The sequence below is a fragment of the Epinephelus lanceolatus genome, chromosome 20 (assembly GCF_041903045.1).
Source record: "Epinephelus lanceolatus isolate andai-2023 chromosome 20, ASM4190304v1, whole genome shotgun sequence".
NCBI lineage: Eukaryota > Metazoa > Chordata > Actinopteri > Perciformes > Serranidae > Epinephelus > Epinephelus lanceolatus.
In genome coordinates, this window is record NC_135753.1 from 5,028,669 (window position 1) to 5,051,228 (window position 22,560).

General features: G+C 41.4%; 1 pseudogene across 1 annotated transcript in view; it reads right to left on the reverse strand.

Annotated features, from left to right (window-relative positions):
- Positions 1 to 18,935, reverse strand: part of LOC117264752 (protein NLRC3-like) — a 54,426-nt pseudogene extending 35,491 nt beyond the window's left edge. The window contains exons 1-5 of the transcript XR_013488297.1: positions 18,447 to 18,935; positions 5,047 to 5,184; positions 3,383 to 3,618; positions 1,414 to 3,214; positions 91 to 267 (exon numbers count right to left, since the gene is read on the reverse strand). The product of XR_013488297.1 is annotated as a protein NLRC3-like (transcript). The remainder of the gene's footprint in view (positions 1 to 90; positions 268 to 1,413; positions 3,215 to 3,382; positions 3,619 to 5,046; positions 5,185 to 18,446) is intronic.
- Positions 18,936 to 22,560: the final 3,625 nt, after the last annotated feature.

A 22,560-nucleotide genomic window follows, 5' to 3' on the forward strand; every position in this document is an offset into this window, starting at 1 on the left:
GCCTAATATCAGCCTTATGTATGCAGTTTAGTGTCACTGCAACTTTTACATCTCATCAATTTCAACACAGATGTAAAAATGGTTTCTGACCTCAGAGTCTTCAGTTTACAGTGTGGACTCGCCAGTCCACCAGACAGCAGCTTCACTCCTGAATCCTTTAGCTCCCAGTTCTGACTCAAGTTTAGCACTCTCAGATGGGAGGGGTTGGACTTCAGAACTGAGGCCACAACTTCACAGTGAGTCTCTGAGAGTCCACTGTAGGAAAGTCTGTCAGGACATATTTATTACAAAATTTTACTATGAAAGAGGGAAGAAAAAGAGGACAATATTTTACTATGAGAGAGGAAACTTTATTTCCCCATCACAACTATATTTTTCAGTCCACACCTTTCACAAGAAAACAGATTGACATTTAATAATAACTTTACTACATTCACTATAAACAGTAGAATACTTCTGTTGTGATAAAACACTACTGTGATAAAACCTTGACTAAAACCTCTGCAATCCTTCCTTAGTTCTACCAGGTCTGTCAAATCTAAGTTAGTAGAAATAATTAGAATAACTGTGTTCATTAACTTGACAGCTAGAGACACAATCAGCTGAAACATCAACATTTTTTGCACTCACAACTGACCAGTGTGTAGGATTTTCTGTTCAAAAACCAATTCCATAGGTCAGATCTACATGAAACTTGGCACAGACATCCATCTATACTCACTCCACAAATCTGTTTCAACAACCATTAAAGTCCACCTGACTAGATTTGTTGAAATCTTGATTTTTTTAGTACACACATTTAACATCATGTCCAAAACCATAGGTCAGATTTGTACCAAATTTTATGTGTATCATCACTGGACCAAGCTTATCAAAAGTTAGATGAAGCTTGCTAAAGTCTCATTGCGTTTTGAAGATACTGACCAATTAACTTCGAAATGGTGTGGCTCAGCACGTAAATAGACCTAAATCCACAACTGTTTGGCTAGTCATCATGAAATTTACAGGATGTATCCAGTACCTAAAATATACCCTGAAAGTTCCATTCAAATTGACTGCTAGGGGCACTACAAATACAAAAAAAGGTGTGGCATAATACAAATCAGACTATAAATGAGTAATTGTTTGTCCAGTCATTTTGAAATTGCTCCATAGGAGCCACCACCACTTGAAACAAGTGCTTTGGTGTGAAGCAAAATTGGCCCTTCAAAGATTTGGTTGTTTGTTTTGTTCTGTTCTGTTCTGATTTAATTATCTCTGATTATTTTGTGACGCTACTACCCCTTCTGACTTTAACACCGTGTTTTACATTGTCTTACATTTGTACTGTTAGCACTTAATTGTAAAATAAAAAATAGAACTAAAAAGAACCATTCTACACTAAATTAAAATGTAAATCAGATCCAGACTTACAGAGCCATTCTGCAGTTCCTCACAGCTGGAATCAGTCTTAGTTTTCCCTCTGCAGATGTGTTGTACTTGTCCAAGTCCAACTCATCCAGAACCTCCTCTGACATCTGCAGCATGTAGGCCAGAGCTGAGCAGTGGATCTCAGAGAGTTTCTTCTTTGATCTGTTCTCTGACTTCAGGAACTCTTTTATCTCCTGATGAATTGAGTGGTCATTCATCTCCACCAGACAGTGGAAGATGTTGATGTTTCTGTCAGGAGAGATTTTGGTCCTCCTCTTTTTTAGATTGTTGGTGGCTCTCTGGGTGATTTCTGTACAGTTGTCAGTCTGACCCAGGAGACCTTCTAACAATCTCTGGTTGGACTCCAGAGAGAGACCATGAAGGAAGCGAACAAACAGGTCCAGATGACCATTTTTACTTTCAAGGGATTTCTCCATGACCCTCCTCTGGAAGACATCTAGAGATGAGTCACGGTTTTTATATATCCAGCCTTTCCCCAAGAAGTCCTCAAGTACCTTTGTCTTCCTGTTGGTGTAACAGTGGAACATGTAGACTGCAGCCAGAAACTCCTGAACGCTCAGATGAACAAAGCAGTAGACTGATTTCTGGAAGATCACACTCTCTCTTTTGAAGATCTCTGTACAAACTCCTGAGTACACCAAGGCCTCTGTGACATCAAGACCACACTGCTCCAGGTCTTCCTGGTAGAACATGATGTTTCCTTTCTCCAGCTGTTCAAACGCCAGCCTCCCCAGCTTCAGGAGAATGTCCCTGTCTGCCTCTGTCAGCTCCTGTGGACACGTTTCATGTCCCTCATCATACTTCTGCTTCTTCCTCTTTGTCTGAACCAACAGGAAGTGTGAGTACAGGTCAGTCAGGGTCTTGGGCAGCTCTCCTCTTTGCTCTGTGGTCAACATGTGATCCAGAACTGTAGCAGTGATCCAGCAGAAGACTGGGATTAGACACATGGTATGGAGGCTCCTGGAAGTCTTGATGTGTGAGATGATTCTGCTGGAGAGCTCTTCATCACTGACTCTCCTCCTGAAGTACTCCTCCTTCTGGGCATCAGTGAAGCCTCATATTTCTGTTACCCTGTCAACACATGCAGGAGGGATCTGATTGGCCGCTGCAGGTCGGGAAGTTATCCAGACTAGAGCTGAGGGAAGCAAATTCCCCTCAATGAGGTTTGTCAACAGCAAGTTGACTGATGACTCCTGTGTGACATCAGACACAACCTCATTGTTGTGGAAATCCAATGAAAGTCTGCTTTCATCCAGGCCGTCAAAGATGAACAGAACTTTACAGACAGCGAGGTCCTCTGCCTTGACTTTCTGTAATGTGGGATGGAAAACATGGAGCAGCTTGAGAAGACTGTACTGCTCATCTTTGATCAAGTTCAGCTCCCTGAACGAAAGCAGAATCACCAGACTGACATCTTGGTTTTCCAAACCCTCTGCCCAGTCCAGAGTGAACTTCTGCACTGTGAAGGTTTTTCCAATGCCAGCAACGCCTTTGGTCAGAATGACTCTGATGTGTTCCTGTTGGTCAGGAAAGGCTTTAAGGATGTTGTGACATTTGATTGGAGTGTCATGAAGGGTCTTCATCTTGGAAACTGTCTCAAGCCGCCAAACCTCATGTTGGGTATTAACCTCTTCACTCTGTCCCTCTGTGATGTAGAGCTCAGTGTAGATCCTGTTGAGGAGGGTTCCACTTCCTGTTTCATCAGTTCCCTCAGTCACACATTCACATCTCCTCTTCAGAACGATCTTATGTTCATCTAAAACCTCCTGCAGACAAACATCTGCTGAAAGAGAAGAAAAAATGTGACCCTAAAGAAAAAAATTTTGAGAATCTGGAGATTTTCAAGACCAAAACAAAAATAAGAAAAAACAGAAAAGTAAAAAAGGGTTTCAAATTGTATGGGTTTTATGAAAATATGTCATTACATCATCAGACAGATGTACAGTCTTACTTTGAACTGTGCTGGTCTGACTGGCTGTCTGCAGTCTAGCTCTTGTTCTGGATCTTTTTACACACTGGGGACAGGAGGAGTCTCCTGATGAAGCAGACTGGTCCCAGTATGAGGTGATGCACTGTCTGCAGAACCAGTGTTCACAGCTGGTAGAGACTGGATCCCTCAGGACATCCTGACACAAAGCACAGCAGGATAGCCACTCCTCCACAAAAACAAGACTCCTCTTCTTGTCTCTGTGGAGATTATCAGAACCAGCATCAGAGGGAGGAGTAAGGTGCACAGTTCTGCGGTGTTATATATACATATTTATAAAAAGAATAAATAAGGATTAAATAAGGATTTTGTATACAGTATGGGTATGGGTTATTGCACATATTGAATATTGCACAGTATAAGTGATCATTAATACATTACAATGATGCAATGCTTCCTTTATAGTCAACTTTAGCATAGGATACACTGGACCATCCTTTATGAAAGGAAAGGTGACAATGTCATCCCACAATTCTGTGCTGCAGCAACATTTTAAGCGACTCGCCATATTGGCCAGTCTTTGGGAAATCAACTATCTTGTCAAATAACACATCCACAACCTATATGAGCTGTAACAGCTTTAATGAATGACTGCGGACATTCCTCGCGGAGTCTGCTCCGCTTATAGTACGCCCGAGTATGTTCACTTAGTCAAGGATAAAGTATCAGTGTAAGCCAATCAGAGGCAGCGATTGCATTCCGTACACAAGCACAGAGAGAGAGAGAGGGAAAAAACACACGATTTGTCGACTCCTCCCGGGGGGTGTCGACTTGTATCATTGATGTCGACACGTCGACAAATTGACTTTTCTGTTAATGCCCTACTCACATACACATACAATGTAATGTATACAGTATAATGTCGACTTTTTGTTGCAATAAAAAAAATCGATTACACTGTTGGTGCTTCTTACATTACGGTGGGTGCTCCCAAAATTTTGCTGGTGCTCTTTTTGAAGTTAGGAGCACCAGTGCTACCATGTATAAAAGTTAATTTCAAGCCCTGGACGTGGTCATAAAAGTGTTGGCTCTCACGTGCTAATGGGAGTTTTAACATGTTTAAAAATAAAAGTACAAGATCTAATATTTAAAACTTTTTCAACACAGTTTGGATGGCTAGTTGCCACATGTATGTCCATGGCAATATTTGGAGTAACTCCTCCAGATGTCTGATTGGCCAACGTCTTCTTTGTGTGGCTTTAGGGTTAGGAATATATCGCCGCCTGTTGCTTTGGCATGTTGTTGAGAGCACTGAACTGTGTTTTTGCATTTTCATTCGGACAAAACAGAGGAGAGAAAACCCCATTTTCAAAAGTACCCATGTACATGTGGTCTGGGCCTAATATGTGCCAGATCTGATGTCTTTTGATGTTATTTCAGTGTGAAAGATAAATATTTAATTGACACTTAAGTAAAAAGAAGTACTGGGTCGGACTCGGTATGGGCAGATACCCAATGTTCAAGGACTCTGAATGGATGTGGGGCCAAATAAACTTTACTGAGACACCCCTGGTGACTGATATCATGTAACTATAAAAGTTACAACACAACAGTGTTGTAGCGCTGATTATAAGATGACTTTAAAGAAGTGAACTTCAGGTCAGTTTACAGTGAAAACAGTCTCTTACTTTGTGTCTGAGGGTCCAGGTTCATTACTGAACAGTGGAGGATTTCCTTTGGTCTCATCACTCTTCATCGACAGACAGCTGGATACTGGAGGCTCTGCTCTGCCCTCCTCTTCCTCCAAATCACTCATCTTCACAGGTCTGAGAGGAAAACCAGTATCATTGGCTGTCTTTGTAATCCTTTAAATACAAATGATAGAAATGTGGGTAACGGCAGATCTCCTTGCACACCTCTCATCAAATCAAGCAACCGTTATGAGTATCTTCTACTTCTTCTTCTTGGCAAACCAGCTGGAGGTGCATACGCCACTAATTGGACTCAAGTGTGGAACAAGAGATTAGATTTTCTCACTAGAGCATGCACAGTCAGCACACTCGCTTGAGAGGAGGTAATGTGGCTCAGGTCTGTTTGGGGACGCGACTCCCTAAAAATGTGGCAATTCACCTGGATGGGTGTGGTTTTACACGTTTCTGCAAGCTCAGTGACCACCTTAGCCCACAGGCTACTTTATGATAACCTGTGTGTATCTTTGTAAGAATGCATAACAAAAATCCTGAATTACTTTTGTTTGATGAAAATGAGAAGTTGGACTGAGTGGCAAAGTTTGATGCACATCAAGTGAGAAGGCATACAGAATACACTATTAATGTTTTCCTATTATTAATATTTGGTATCATGGCCATAGCCAGCTATGAGGTCACTGAGGTCCTGACCTCAGTAAAAATTTCTAAGAGAAAAAAATAGAAGCCCCAAACAGCATGGTAAACATATTAACACACCAGACAGCTTTTATTTTGAAACAACACGCAGGAAGTTATCTGATGTATCGGCGGAACGCGGAAAACTCGAATTCAGTTGACAGGAAGACGACGATACTGCTAGCTGAAAGACGAGGTGAGTGAATGACAGTTTTTTTATTATTATTTTAGCAACGACCAAGCGGCCGACTATAAATTAAAGTTTAAGAAAAAGTTAAGTTCTTGCTAAGTAACGTTAATGTTAGAAGCTTTAGCTGTGACTCAATGGGTTGAAAGCTACTGGCCAATCATGCATGATGTGAGCTCATTAAGTCAGTGCCATGCTCCCAAAGGTAACATTATTTAACGTTATGCAGGTGGCTGTTTCATGACCCAATAAAGTTACAAGAGGTTAGGTGGTGTAGAAACTATATATGACAAAAACATTTAACTTAATATTCTAAATGATAGTGATGCACCTGTATGTTGTACACTAGATTTGATTGAGATGGGTATTTGATATATAATGCACTGGGCAATAAGAGCATCCCTCTGTCTATCTGAACACTATTCAGTGGCTTGAAGCCTTAAACCACATCAAATAATGTTGTTACATTATGCAGCGCTTTATTCACTTATTTGAAAAGTACATGACTACACATGTTTGTGTCATCTACTATTTATTTGTTGTTGTTGCATTACTCTTGCTAGCTTAGAATTTGATAATAATAACATGCAATAATTCAAACCCTTAATTACAAATTATCCTCAAGCATTATAATCTCATCAATAAGGTCTAATCAAGCTCCTTGATCCCCCCTACAGAAAAAAACAAGTCAGAAAGTGACAGAAGAGGGAAAGAAAGATGTCAAAAAGATAACATTTTCTCCAGAATACATTAGATTCATTTGTTTAAAAAAACCTAAGCCACGTGACAATGAGGACAGAGGATGAGAATGGACAGAAGAGAGAGGAGGATAGAAAGAAGTGTGGAACTGCACAGAGTGGAGAATGGAGAGGACAGAGCAGAGAACTGTGTGGAAAGACAGGAGAGCAGAGAGATCAGAGTGGAGAACAGAGATGAAGAGATAGGGCAGAGCGGAGAACCAAGTGGACAGGGAGGACAGAAAGGAGAACGGAGAGAAAAGGGCGGAGAACCAAGAGGAGAACCGAGTGCACAGAGAGGAGAAGAAAGAATCCAGAGAGGATCAGCACAGACAGCAGAACAGAGAGGAGGAGAGATAGGAGAAAGAGGAGAAGAAAGCATCTGCTGGGATGTTTCCATGTATCTACTGGCACCAGAAGGGCTCTTTAGGACTAAGTACATACAGTACATTTGTGCACAGTAATGAGCAGGTGAAATGTCTGTCTAGCTTACATATGAGGTGTCTCAAGATTTAGGAAAATACAATTTTATTGAACATAATAAAAGTAAAAAGTCACTTGGCATGTTGCTGACCTATTTAAGTGCTGGAAGATGTTATTTACGTGACAACGCCTGAACTCAACACAGGCTCCGCTCCAACTGAGTGTGTGTACAGTGCTGTGCTGCACTGCTGTGTGAGCAGCATGTTTGCGTAACGGCAGTCTTTTGATGGTTATTTACACATTGTCCATAACAATAACTATGCCAGGTGACAAACTGCACCGGGCTCGGGTCGGGTTTGGTCAGGAAAACGCGGCCCAAGCTGCGCTCTAGCGTGCTCACCTATGACAAGCCAATACTGCCACAATTACGGGTACATATAGCGGGTAATGGGATGAGAACGCCGCTTTTAACAGTGTTTTCACAGCTTTTACGCCGTATTCTGTGCCAGTTTTTCATGAAAATGCCATAAAATTACGCGTTAGACCTGTAGTATCAAGTGTATCTTAGTTTATCTTCATAAACTGATGATCACACATACACACACACACACACACACACACAAATCATCTCAGTTTGAAGCCACAGATGTGCATGAGGTCTCCTGTGGGTTTAATCTCAGGGTTTAGGCAAAGATTTGGTTCAAAAAAATCTTTTAGGTTCCAGTTTTGCTAGTTTATCTAAAGAGATGACCCAATACAGTGCTCCAGGGATAATGTTTTTCTGTAGGCTGATGCTGAAGTTAGTATCTCCCTGGTTCCCTCATCAAAATGCCTATGGGACTTTTCCATTGAATTTTGATTTAATTGCAGAAAATAAGCTTTGTGACAAACATGGCTGAAATGTTTGTTGGGATGGGAGGGGACAGAGGACATGTTGTTGTCTCTGTTGACAGAGCCATGTTTTCTAAACTTTTTCTTTTTTATTAGTTATTCTCAGAATTAAGAATATACACAGAATATTACGGTACAATAACAACATATGCACATACAATACAGGCCAAAAGTTTGGACACACCTTCTCATTCAATGCGTTTTCTTTATTTTCATGACTATTTACATTGTAGATTCTCACTGAAGGCATCACAACTATGAATGAACACATGTGGAGTTATGTACTTAACAAAAAAAGGTGAAATAACTGAAAACATGTTTTATATTCTAGTTTCTTCAAAATAGCCACCCTTTGCTCTGATTACTGCTTTGCACACTCTTGGCATTCTCTCCATGAGCTTCAAGAGGTAGTCACCTGAAATGGTTTCCACTTCACAGGTGTGCCTTATCAGGGTTAATTAGTGGAATTTCTTGCTTTATCAATGGGGTTGGGACCATCAGTTGTGTTGTGCAGAAGTCAGGTTAATACACAGCCGACAGCCCTATTGGACAACTGTTAAAATTCATATTATGGCAAGAACCAATCAGCTAACTAAAGAAAAACCAGTGGCCATCATTACTTTAAGAAATGAAGGTCAGTCAGTCCGGAAAATTGCAAAAACTTTAAATGTGTCCCCAAGTGGAGTCGCAAAAACCATCAAGTGCTATAACGAAACTGGCACACATGAGGACCGACCCAGGAAAGGAAGACCAAGAGTCACCTCTGCTTCTGAGGAAAAGTTCATCCGAGTCATCAGCCTCAGAAATCGCAAGTTAACAGCAGCTCAGATCAGAGACCAGATGAATGCCACACAGAGTTCTAGCAGCAGACCCATCTCTAGAACAACTGTTAAGAGGAGACTGCGCGAATCAGGCCTTCATGGTCAAATAGCTGCTAGGAAACCACTGTTAAGGAGAGGCAACAAGCAGAAGAGATTTGTTTGGGCCAAGAAACACAAGGAATGGACATTAGACCAGTGGAAATCTGTGCTTTGGTCTGATGAGTCCAAATTTGAGATCTTTGGTTCCAACCGCTGTGTCTTTGTGAGACGCAGAAAAGGTGAACGGATGGATTCCACATGCCTGGTTCCCACTGTGAAGCATGGAGGAGGAGGTGTGATGGTGTGGGGGTGTTTTGCTGGTGACACTGTTGGGGATTTATTCAAAATTGAAGGCACACTGAACCAGCATGGCTACCACAGCATCCTGCAGCGACATGCCATCCCATCCGGTTTGCGTTTAGTTGGATGATCATTTATTTTTCAACAGGACAATGACCCCAAACACACCTCCAGGCTGTGTAAGGGCTATTTGACCAAGAAGGAGAGTGATGGAGTGCTGCGGCAGATGACCTGGCCTCCACAGTCACCGGACCTGAACCCAATCGAGATGGTTTGGGGTGAGCTGGACCGCAGAGTGAAGGCAAAGGGGCCAACAAGTGCTAAACACCTCTGGGAACTCCTTCAAGACTGTTGGAAAACCATTTCAGGTGACTACCTCTTGAAGCTCATGGAGAGAATGCCAAGAGTGTGCAAAGCAGTAATCAGAGCAAAGGGTGGCTATTTTGAAGAAACTAGAATATAAAACATGTTTTCAGTTATTTCACCTTTTTTTGTTAAGTACATAACTCCACATGTGTTCATTCATAGTTTTGATGCCTTCAGTGAGAATCTACAATGTAAATAGTCATGAAAATAAAGAAAACGCATTGAATGAGAAGGTGTGTCCAAACTTTTGGCCTGTACTGTACATACCTACATACATTCTTATGATGAAATTAAGCCACATAATATGTTTTAATTGACATATTCCTTTTTGTTGTCAGCCCCCGTTACATATTAAATGAATGTATGAATCATACACTGTCTTATATCTTATATGGGTTCAGGGCTGTAGCCAGTTTTAGAAATACTGAGGCTTTGAATCCAAATTCTTCCATCACGAACCTGTCCGCTTTCAAGCAGAAAAGAAAAACAATTTTTAAAATTCTACCTACATACATAGGCTTAACAGTCTAAATGTTGCTTTAAATGCAATATTGTAAAAGGTCAGATTTCTGTGTCTTTTTTTATTACAAAGTCGGTATCAGTGCTGCATAAATACTGTAACAGTATCAACATCTGGATAAAAAATAATTCTGTTTCTCCATTAAAGGAGTTTTTAACTTGTTTGACAAGTTGAACACTTTTTCATTATCCAAACATAGATGGTAGCCAGAAATGACAAATCTTCTTGCTCAGTTTGTACAATGTGAGGCATTAGATTTAAAATGATTATATTTAAGCCCCAAAGGAGCAGAACCCTAATGAATTTGTGCGAGTTTACTAATATTGTTATTCATTGTCTTCTGCTGCAATGCAAAATTGCCATGACCTAGAGTGAGCTAGAAACATGAAATTGGCCCAATAACTGGAAATTATGTGCAAATGCTTCACATCAAATTTGATCCCAATTGGTCGGTTGACGTCGCTTTCATAAACAGCCAAAAACAGCGACATGTTCGACAGGCCACACCTCTAACACCAAGAGGCTTATCGAACAGAACATATCTAAAACTTAATGCTCACAAAAAGCATGAGAGACAATCAAGATCACCATGATGGATGTCCTGAAATAAACTAAACTACTATCAACCGTTACACTTAACTTTAGAATCAAAAATCAGCCTTTAAACTTGAAAGAAATAATGATTTGACATTTATCGCAGTATCAATATCAGCTGCTTTGTACATTTTTATCATAATAACATTTTTAGCCATATCGCCATAAAGCTTATAGTTAGGGCTGGCTCAGGCTTGCCCTGTACCAGCCCCTAGTTAGGCTGACTTAGGCCTAGTCTGCCGGAGGACCCCCCTATAATACACCGGGCACCTTCTCTCCTTCTCTCTCTCTCTCTTGTATCCTATTACTGCATCTTGCTAACTCGGCCATTCTGGATGTCACTAACTCGGCTTCTTCTCCGGAGTCTTTGTGCTACACTGTCTCTCAGGTTAACTTATGTCGCAGCGGTGCCTGGATAGCGTGACGTGTGTGGTTGTGCTGCTGCCGTGGTCCTGCCAGATGCCTCCTGCTGCTGCTGCCATCATTAGTCATTAGTCATACTTCTACTGTTATTATACACATATGACTATTGTCACACATGTATACTGCCAGATATTAATACATACTTTCAACATATTGTACCACAGTAGCCAGAACTATAACTATAATATTATTACTTTCATTAATGTTGTTGTAAGCTACTGTCATTGCCGTCTGTCCTGCATCTCTGTCTCTCTCAGGTTCAAGTTCAAGCTGCTTTATTGGCATGTCTGCATTCAAAACAATGTTGCCAAAGCATATTAACACAATATAACACAAATATAACGAGCATAAACAATAACAATACATCTATAATAATTGTTATTAAAACAAACAAACAAACAAACAAACATGGAGAGCATGAGTGGCTATGGCAGGGTAAAAGTCATAAAGAAATGAATTTATACAACAGATTAATTATCAATATATAAACAATTATCAATCATCATGTGTGATGTTTAGTTGATGGCAGGCTGTTACATATTTTGCCGCCAGTACACAACAGTCCTCCCTCTCTCCCAGTAGGACCGGAAGTTTCTCTAAGTTATTCAAGTGCAAGAACTCTGGGAATATCTTTATTATTTTTGCAAAATATTCTTCTCTAATGCATTGATATTTGTCACATTGAGTTAAGAAGTGCAGCTCAGTCTCTACTGTTCCCTGGTCACAGTGAGAACACAACCTCTCCTCTCTGGGCAGCCAGCTCTGTTTGCGTCGGCCGACTTCTACTGCCAGGTTGTGCTCACTCAGTCTGTACCTAGTCATCGTTTTCCTCATATTCCTATCAGACACTGTGCTCAGGTAGGTTGCCACAGAGTACTGTCTGTTGAGGGCTTCATACGTTTCCATTTTGCTCTGGGATTTTATTAGTTCTGTCCAATATTCTCAGTATTTTTCTTTTTCTTTTGTCATAATTTGGTTGGGTCTAATTTTCGGGGGGCATGTGTCCTGAAGCTGAGGTGGTTGTGATGTAGTGACCCGAGTGGTTGAAGGTTCGGTCAGACTCTGGACAAGCAGGTAGAGGGGACTCCTTTGTGGGTTCAGCTCCTGGCAGCATAAGGCTTTATAGGAAAGTGAGATTGGGTCACTTGTTTTAATGTGGTTCCAGAAATTTAGGGCTCGTTTTTTAATATTTAACAGTAGAGGATATTGGCCTAATTCAGCTCTGCATGCAGAGTTTGGAGTTCTTCTCTGCACCTGGAGGAGACTTCTGCAGAACTCTGCATGCAGGATTTCAATTGGATGTTTGTCCCATTTTGTCCAGTCTTGCTGAGTTTGTGCACCCCACACCTCGCTGCCATACAATGCAATGGGTTCGATGATTGATTTGAATATTTTGAGCCATGTTTTTATTGGTAGTTCAGTGTTTATTGATCTCTTGATGGCATAGTTAGCCCTTTTTGCTTTGTCTTTTAGATCATTCACAGCCATGTTAAAATTCTCTGTGTTTGAAATGTTTAGCCCTAAATATGTATAATGGTTTGTTTGTTCAATAAAGTTTTTTCCAATTTTGAAACAGTTATTGTTTCTCTGTAATCTGCATCTTTTTTGAAAAATAAGCACTTTGGTTTTGGGTTGGTTAACTGTCAGGGCCCAGGTTTGGGTTTGGGTTAAGTGTTGCTGTAGCCCCTCTTTTGTTGGAGACAACAGGACCAGGTCATCAGCATAGAGGAGACACTTTATTACAGTCTCTTGTAATTTCAGTCCAGGTCCAGGAGACTTTTCTATTTGTTTTGCCAATTCATTGATATATATGTTAAATAGGGTGGGGCTGAGGTTACAGCCCTGCCTTACTCCACGTCTCTGGAAGAAAGATTCTGTTTTATTGGTTCCAATCTTAATTGAGCATTTTCCATTAGTATACATTGATTTTATCAGGTCGTATACTTTTCCTCCAATACCACTTTCAAATAATTTAAAGAAAAGGCCTTTGTGCCAGATTGAGTCAAAGGTTTTTTGAAAATCCACGAAACAAGCATAAATTTTCTCATTATTTTTGTGCACATAATTATCAATTAAAGTGTGCAGTGTGAAAATATGGTCTGTGGTTCTGAATTTAGGGAGGAATCCAATTTGGCTTTTACTTAATGGCTGATGTTCTGTAATGAAGTCTATGGTTCGTGAATTTAGTATACTACATAAAACCTTTCCCAGACATGAATTTATGCAGATCCCACAGTAATTCTGAGGGTCTGTCTTGTCTCCACTTTTAAATATGGGGGTTATCAGTCCTTCACTCCACGACTCAGGAAAATAGCCAACTCTGAGTACTAAATTGAAGAGTTTCAAAATGGCTGATCTGAATTTGGAGTCTGTGTGTTGAAGCATCTCATTTAGAATGCCATCAGGTCCACAGGCTTTTTTACACTTTAGGGTTTTTAGTTTATGGTCTAATTCTTTTTCAGTAATTTCATAGTCTAATGGGTTTTGGTAGTCTTTGATTATTGTTTCTAATTGGCTTAATTTTTCTTCTATTTGGTCTTGTTCAGGTGTGTTACTTGTTTCTTGGTATAATTCTTTAAAGGGCTTTATCCAGATATCTCCATCTTGAATGGCTAGATTATTATTATTTTTATTATAGTTTAACGTCCTCCAGTGGTCCCAGAAACTGTTTGAGTTTATTGATTCTTCAATTAAGTTCACCTGGTTTTCAAGGTGGTGTTTTCTTTTAGTTCTCAATGTTTGTTTATATTGTTTGACAGGTCACTATAGTGTATACGTAGCTCCTGATTTTCTGGAGCCCTGTGCTTTTGGTTAGATAGTTGTTTTAGTTTTTTCCTCATATTTTTGCATTCTGAGTCACACCATTTTTCTTGTTGTCCCTTTTTTTGTTTTGGTTTTAGGAAGGGTAAGTTAGATTGTTGTGCTCTCTGTCTCTCTTTCTATCTCACTGTGTCATATGGATTACTGTTAATTTATTATGCTGATCTGTTCTGTACGACATCTATTGCACGTCTGTCCGTCCTGGAAGAGGGATCCCTCCTGAGTTGCTCTTCCTGAGGTTTCTACCATTTTTTTCCCCCGTTAAAGGGGGAGTTTTTCCTTATCCGCTGTGAGGGTCCTAAGGACAGAGGGATGTTGTATGCTGTAAAGCCCTGTGAGACAAATTGTGATTTGTGATATTGGGCTTTATAAATAAAACTGAAATTGAAATTGCCAAACCTTAATTAAAGGCAGAGCTGAAATCCACAAAAAGGATTGTGACATGGAGGACAAGGAGTCCAGGTGCTGGAGGATGAAATAAAAGGCTTGTTGACTGCATCGTCGACAGACCTGCTGGCTCTGTAGTCAAACTCCAGTGGGTGTCAAAGATGTCTGTCAACACTGGAGACAGCTGATCAGCATAGTGCTTCAAGGTAGAAAGAGAGACAGAGTCTGGCCTGGCTGCTTTGTTGGGGTTTTGCCTCTTGAAAAGTCTGTTGACAGCCCTCTCTAGGATGATGAAAGGTGACATTCAGTAAGTTTACATACATGCAGTAGTCGAGCTAAGCTCATAGCTCGGCTGATCAGTCAAGTTGGACTTCTCGTCTTGTCTGAGTATACATGCAGTAAAGAAAATCGAATTTCTAACCAAATACGTCTGACACTGCCTCGATAGGCGGCGCTGTGTCCTTTTTAATATAGTGCGTATTGAACTAGTTCCGGTTGACCCGAAGAGGAAGCTAATGACAAATGAAGATGGCGGAGCATGAATGTAGTTTCCTCGTCCGTCCAGAAGTGCATCTTCTGCTTCTCTGTCGCCATGGTATTTGTTTGTTTGATTTTCCAGGAATAACTACACTGCTATATACTGAACTGCTGCTAAGTCATCTCCTTCTTCTTCCGGGTGAAAGCCCACAAAAGAAAAAGTGGGGCATGCACAGAACGCCAACTCCGACTCCAGTCGGGGGGCTTTGGGTTTGTAGTAAATGATCTGTCTGAGACCGTTCCAGATCAGAGCATGTGAGCGGAGAAGAGTGGATGAAAATTTCCGCTCCTCGCTCGCAGACCTGTCACTTTGAACCGCTCGTCCGCTCCGCTTGGTTCTGCGCATTCTTCGCTCCCCTCCGCTCCATCATAAATTTTATCCCGCTCCACTCGCTCACCACTCCGCTCAAAACAAATGCGTCGTACTACCCTAACCTGTAATCTTCTATTCACAAATAAAACGGGGTCTGCCCATTTTTCCGACAGCCCATTGGTCCAACATCCCATTGTTCCGACCATATTAAACCTATTGTTCATGATGCCCTGTGGTTAAGGTCTTGTTAGGTTTAGGCACAAAAACCACTTGGTTAGGGTTAGGAAAAAATCATGGTGTGGGTTAAAATGAAAAAGAAAGTGGCAAACACATAAGCCGTGAGCCTGCTTCACCTCAAGCCTTTCCCATCTGACCCAGAGCCGGTCGCGGCGCACCATCAAGGCAGAATTACGCCCGCCGGGAGCCATTCAGCACCGCGGAGAGCTCCCCACACAACCCGGACCCCAGAGTTAATAACAGGAGATTTTGGTGTTTCACTCTCTTGTATCTCGACCAGTAGCCTACTTTTGTTGCGTTTGCTGATCCTCTATGGTACACAAATAGGCTACAGTAATAATCACATATCGGAACAACGGGAAGTCTGACTAATGAGAGGTCGGAACAATGAGAGGTCGGAACAATACGGCACCAATAAAATATGAGCTTGGTAGATTCTCCGGGGAAGTCCTCTCGCCTCTCCCCGCAGTTAGGGACCGTTCTACACGGTACCGCTGGCAGGGTGGAAATAGTCAAAGTGTGGAGACGGACCAGGTTAAGCGGCCGACCTCTGAAGCCCTCTCGCCTCTCCCCGCAGTTAGGGACTGTTCTCCAAGGTACCGCTGCTTCTCTTCTCAGTTTCTTTTCTGAAGTACACAGTAAACTCCATAGTTTTGAAAGAAAACAGTGTGGGTGTGCGCAGGTGCAAAGATGCATTCTGGATGGGGCATGAGCGACCGGAGCGAAATTGGAGCAAGAGATAAGGCTCCGCTCCACCTTTTAAAAAAAATAGCGGCTCCTCGCTCAACACAAAATCCTCCCGCTCCCTGCTCCCTGCTCCCTGCTCCGCTCACATGCTCTGTTCCAGATGGAGGCAGTTTTGTTTGCCGAGAACTGCTATGCAAGTTTCTCAGAGTAAAGTCATTCAACATTTCTTACCACCTTGCTAAACCTGTACTTCAGCTCTCTAAACCTGTCCCTGTCGCCAATCCTTAATGCCTTTATTTTCCAAAATTAATTGCCTGAGCATAGCGGTGAATCAGGATTTGTCACAGACCCTGGTGAAAGCTGGTATACATCTGTCTTTAGGGGTGGAAGTAACGAATTACAAATACACACGTTACTGTAATTAAGTAGATTTTTTGGGTACTTGTACTTTTATGAGTATTTTTTTCAAGTGTGTAATTTTACTCCTACTTGAGTACAATTTACACCATGTAATCTACTTCTCTACTTTTAAAATCATAAGTCGCTACTGAGTACGCCCACAATTTGAATTAATATTCAAACCTTTCATCTGCATCTTTGTAGCCAATAAGGCTGTCTGATCGCGACCGCGCCAATTAATCTATGATCTAAGGAAAGGACAACTCAGCTGCAGCAGGCACAGGTGTCTGGCGGTAACATACCTACACAGCGGAGTAGAGACTATTTTATGGACTGAAGATTTGGAGACAAAGAAGCCAAGGGTGAGTGTCCATGCGCTCCGCGCAAATCCCGTGAGCTCCGCGCCGCAACATAACGGCTTACTGGCGAGTCCGACTCCAGGTCCAGTAATTTCCTCTTTCGTTGGCGTCATGACTGCCCAGTAGTACCTGGACAACCGATGCACACAGGCACACAGGTAGGCCTATGTGGCGTGTCAGAGGAGAAACGAACCGTTCACATTTCTCTCTCTGTGTCAGTAACAGCCCACAAACCTCACCGCACTTTAGGGACTGTTCTTTACTTATGAAGGGACTGTCAGGGGAGGAGGGTGGCTGGTTGATTTTTATTTTTTTAATTTATTTTATTTTATTTTATTTTGATCCCCCCTAAGTTAATCACTTATTGATGCTGTTTGTCTGAATAAGTCAATAAGTAATTTATTCCATTGAAATATCATTGATGTATTATAGAAAAGTGATTTATCTGACAAAAGGCACATCTGCCTCATTTTTGCTATGGTATCGTACAGTGGGTCCCAATTTTGGTACTGTGACAAGATGTCACAACCATTCCATTCGGAGTTGTGCAGTGAGGCGGCTTGGGTGCCGCTTAAAAAAGTGCTGCTCTCTCAGAGGCCCAAAGTGTTCCCCTACTTCTAATTTTACAAATTAAGCACTGGTTATTAGTTTGGCTAAGATAAGTCTGCAAAGATATTGTCACTGCCATTGGTTTGCCTGATATTAAAATAAGACGGAGCTAGCTAACGTGTGCACGTGCCTGCATGCATAATTAAGCTACAATTCTTAGAAATGTTTTAGCTTAATATTTGGACAACCACCGTCATTACAATAAATTAAATCTGTAGTCATTTAATACTCACAGGCCTGCATTCAGCAGGCCTATATTTTGTGCTAGAGTGACGCTATATTATATGAAACATTAACCATGAAAATTAACCATGTCATGTTAGCTTGTCGGTAAGGGGGGTAAATAGTGCTCCAAATTCAGGCTAACGTTTAGCATGGCAAACAGGGCACAAGCAAGGGGTCCCTTGTTCTCTTACTTCAAGATACCTGAATGAAGATGTTTTTGTATGATAAGCGTTACCCCTTTACAGACACATCCACTTCACTCTAATCCCTTGCAGTTTTGTGCAAAACCCACGCGGTTATTTTGCGTGCAGTATTTATGTAATTTCACCTATTCTATTTTATTTTTCCTGCATATTGGGGTCCTTAAACAGTATTACAGTTGGATAAATTGGGGCTGACTCGAAAGCTGTGACTCTTGTGGAGTCAGTGAGCCCCATGTATTCATGTGTGTGCCATGTGTTTACACCCTGGCCTCATAATAGGCATATCATTGCAGTAATTTCACTGTATAAGGTGAGCTGTTTTTGATATTTTATACAGGTGAATCGAATCGAATGCCTGCTATTGACGACACAATAAAACATCTATCAGTTAAAAGTAATTAATACTCTGAGTAGTTTTTGAGAAGAGTACTTTGTACTTTTACTTAAGTATTTTTTAAACACCAGTACTTTTACTTGTAATTGAGTACAATTTAAGCAATGTAACAGTACTTGTACTTGAGTACAAATTTTCAGTACTCTTTCCACCTCGGCTGACTGCACTGTTTGCGCCACATGAGTTAAAGTCTGCGCCTATGGTGACTGCAAAGAATACGCAGCACCACTTACCCAATTTTGAGAGCCGCCACAGAAGAAGCTGTAGAAGTGGTACAATGGTGTGCTGAAAGAACAGGGGAAGAAGAAAGGAAGGTCATAACTATGAAGTAGATGGTGAAGAACACAGAAGCAGATCTAGTTGATGATTTCCAAGATCGTCTTTACAAATTCCGTAAGAATCTATTTAACATCAGATGCCAATATACTGCTTACAGACAACTGCGCGAAAGCCTCCAAGCCAACGAGTGCATGATACACATCGACTTCAATGAGAATTACTCTGCAAGTCAGTGCATTTTGGGGGATCTCACCAGCAGGCCATCCTGCACACCGGTGTACTGTACACCAGTGACCAGACACCAGTTTCATTCTGTTCAATCTCTCCCTCACGACGACATGACCCACCAGTGATCTGGGCCCACCTAGATCCTGTCCTGAAGATGGTGAAGACCAGATATCCACAGGTGGAGACATTTCACTTTTACAGTGATGGCCCTGCCACACAGTATAAACAAAAGCGCAACTCCTACCTCTTGTCTACCGAGCCATTCAGGCATGGTTTCAAAGCCAGCCACGGGAAGGGAGCTCCCGACGGAATCAGAGGGACACTGAAGCGGGCAGCTCACCGGATTGTGCGCTTGGGGGACGATGTTCTGGATGCCTTCACACTATTCCAAAAACTCAAGGCACTGGATTCGACAGTGGAGCTCTTCTTTGTCACTGAGGATAAAGTTGAAACAAAGACAGACGTGAAGATCTGTTTCTCACACACTAATCTCTCAAGACAGTAGAATCTGTCGGCAGCCCTGTGTGAAAGACGACTAGAGAGAGGGGGAGGGCGGGGCTTTGAGTCTGAACGATGCTGCGCTTTAGCCAATCACAATGGAGGGGGCGCAGCCAAGACATGCAGGTGTCCCCAGGAAATGTGTACCTACACAAACAGCAAGCTCCACGTCCATAGCGACCGCTCCAGTAATGCCGTCTCGTCAACGTGAAAAAAATATTTTTTCCAGCGGATGTCTTAGTTACAACATGGTTGAGCTAACTGGAGTAGTTTCATGTCGTATCCAACAACGGGAGGCTTTTAACAGATGACGTCCTGATGTTAGCTTTGCTAACTGTCCCTGTCAGCTGCAGCCACTGATGCTTTCTAGACATCGTGATTTCCCATAACTGAATAAATACCACACATAGCAACACAAAACTGCTTTGCTAGCTCAATCATGTTGTAACTAAGATATTTTATTTTAATATTTTATTCACGGACCGTTTATTGAGTTATTACCTTATTTTTATACAGTCTATGGTTATAGACAACGCTAACAGCTAACGTTAACAGCTAATGGTTAGCCCAGCTAATCTACGATAACCATATTAATTACGTGCACACAGAAATAGTAACGTTTGTTCAGTCATTGTGTTTATAGACTTAACAAACATCAGATTAGTCTACACAGTGATATAGTGACGTGAAAAATGTGATATATAGCTAAACTCTGCTGGTTTAGTATTTGTAAACAACATGGCGATTCCCTGGGGGCACCGCCGGAAGTGAAGGGCGTGAAGCCCCTTCACTTCCAGTTAGTCAAAAAACTCCGGGCTGTGCCTCTAGAGGTAAAGGAAGAAAAATTTTCTTTTTTCTTTTTACCGATGGATTTCCAGATTGCTCACACACAGACTTGCACTCACACTTGCACTCACACTTGCGCACACACACACACACACACACACACACACACAAGCACACATCACACTCACAGCCTCCTTTGTTGTCACTTCTCAGCCTTTTGTGGCTCTCTATGCATTGATTGTTGTGTTTGGTAGAATATCTTATCCTATTTCATATCTATTCTCACCTCAGGTCCCTGCTCTGACTTCTATTAAAGGCACAATGAGGATGCACCAGGTAATCAGCCTCATACCTGGGCAGATAAAGTACTGGGACATTACTTGTTTCTGTCAAAGGCTGAATAGTCGACTGGATTGTGCCTGCTTTGGCCTTAATCGTTGCAGCTTTACTTCCTTATATATATATATATATCATAGTTTCATGAAATAAAAATATTTTAACTATGTATTTGTAGTGACATAGTGATATGAAGGGGTTTGATTGTACATGCTAGAAATGTTTAGTAATTTGCATCATAATTCACTTTTGTTATGAAATTAATTGGAGGAATATGTTCCATGATCATAATACACACTTGTTTTTCTAAATAAAAGCTTATTTAAAATAACCTGATTGTAAAATAAACTATCTGACTAAAGTGAGGGGCAGAGGTAGAGGGAGGAGTGGTTCATGACACACTTTGTTTTGCTCTACAGGCAGTGCACAACAGCGAACCTAGCGGTGGAACGATTTCACTTATTGCTCCTTTAACCACAGGGCATCATGATGATTTCGGAACAGTGGGTTTAATATGGTCGGAACAATGGGATGTCGGACCAATGGGCAGTTCCACTGACCACACGGGCTTTCCTTTCGTTTCCTTCGTTTCAACTGCTGCGTCTGCTTGTGCTTCTGCTAAAGCACTCCCACTCACCTCCATCTCTCTCTCCAGTAATTCGCCGGCACCGGCCGCTTGTTCTGGGTCAATTCCACGTAAGATTTCCGAGATTTACCCTTTTGCTTTCCATTTAGCAGAAAACTTTTTTTTTTTTTAACTCAGTAACGGATGTGATTTCAAATGTAGCAAAGTACAATACTTCAGTCAAAATTTACTTGAGTAAAAGTAAAATTACAGATTTCAAAAACTACTTTAAAAATTACAAATTACACAAAAAAACTACTCAATTACGGTAACGTGAGTAAATGTAATTAGTTACTTTCCACCTCTGCATAAAAGATTACCTGTTCAACAAAAACGCAGCTGTTGTGGCATCATTTCTAAGACCCAGTGAAGCCCGGAGCTGCCTCCAGCGCTGAAAAGCCCCTATGTTTACTTGTGTTTGTCCTCTGGTCTGATCCAACTTTCTTTTGTAAGGAAAATGCTCAACTTTCCTTTCCTTCCTTTCTTGGTTGTTTGGGCAAGCAGAGGCGGACGAAGTGTATTTCTTCCGTCCATGGCTGCACTGGCTGAAGTTTTCTCTGTGTTGCGCAGTTGGGGGAAGCCACACCACTTGTTTGAGTGTTGAGAGGCGTAGCACGAGGTTGGAAGGGAGGACGCTGAGGGTGAACAGGGAGGAGACGGAAGCAAGGGGGTGGGCAAACTTGACCGAGGCGATACGCCCATCTGGCCGGCGATACTTGGATTGGTTAGATTCTTAGCAAGCCTGTGACTGCCAGGGAGGGTGGATTTTTTGGTTCCTTTTGCTGTTTGTAACACATAGGGAGTACTTTTCAGTCATAAACACCATCATATTGAAGATAATGATTATGACATATGTTAGAAATCGTAGACTCCAGGTTTAACCTGTGCTTGATACTGCTTGGACGATTGTAACATTCTATGAGTCCTTGATACAGTTGATTGTTGAGTTGTATAATTGTTGTTTAATTCATTATAAGTCACATAAGTAGTGTTTTATGACTGTTGATATAGTACATCAGTAAGCATTGTGTGTATAGCCATAAAGCATTATAAATGCATTACAATTCACTATGAATGCCCTCATAATGCATTATAGATGTGGTTTTCATAGAAAGTGTTACCAAAAAAATCAGTTTTACATGCAATCTTCATTGCTCTAGATATGGACATGGGGAGACTTAACTTACTTCTCACATTTGACCATATTTTTAAAGTTGTTTTCACTCACTGATTACGTAATTTGTTGTCTCTCCAGACATTTTTATTCATAAATGGGATTGTGTCTAAGTGCACTCTTGGACAGTCGCTCTGTTTCATTCCTATCCATATTCACTGCTCAAAAAATTAAGGGAACACTTAATCATCACAGTATAACACCAAGTCAGTTAAACCTCAGAGATATCAATCCGTCCATTAAGGAAGCACAGGTAATTGTGAATCAGTTTCACCTGCTTGGGTGCAAATGAAAGTGACATGTTCAATGGAGAGGCAAATACCAGGACAACCAACAAAAACGCAGTGGTTTTACATGTGGTGGCCACAGACAGTTGCTTTCTCCTCATCCTTCCTGACTGATTCTTCTCTAGGTTTGTCTT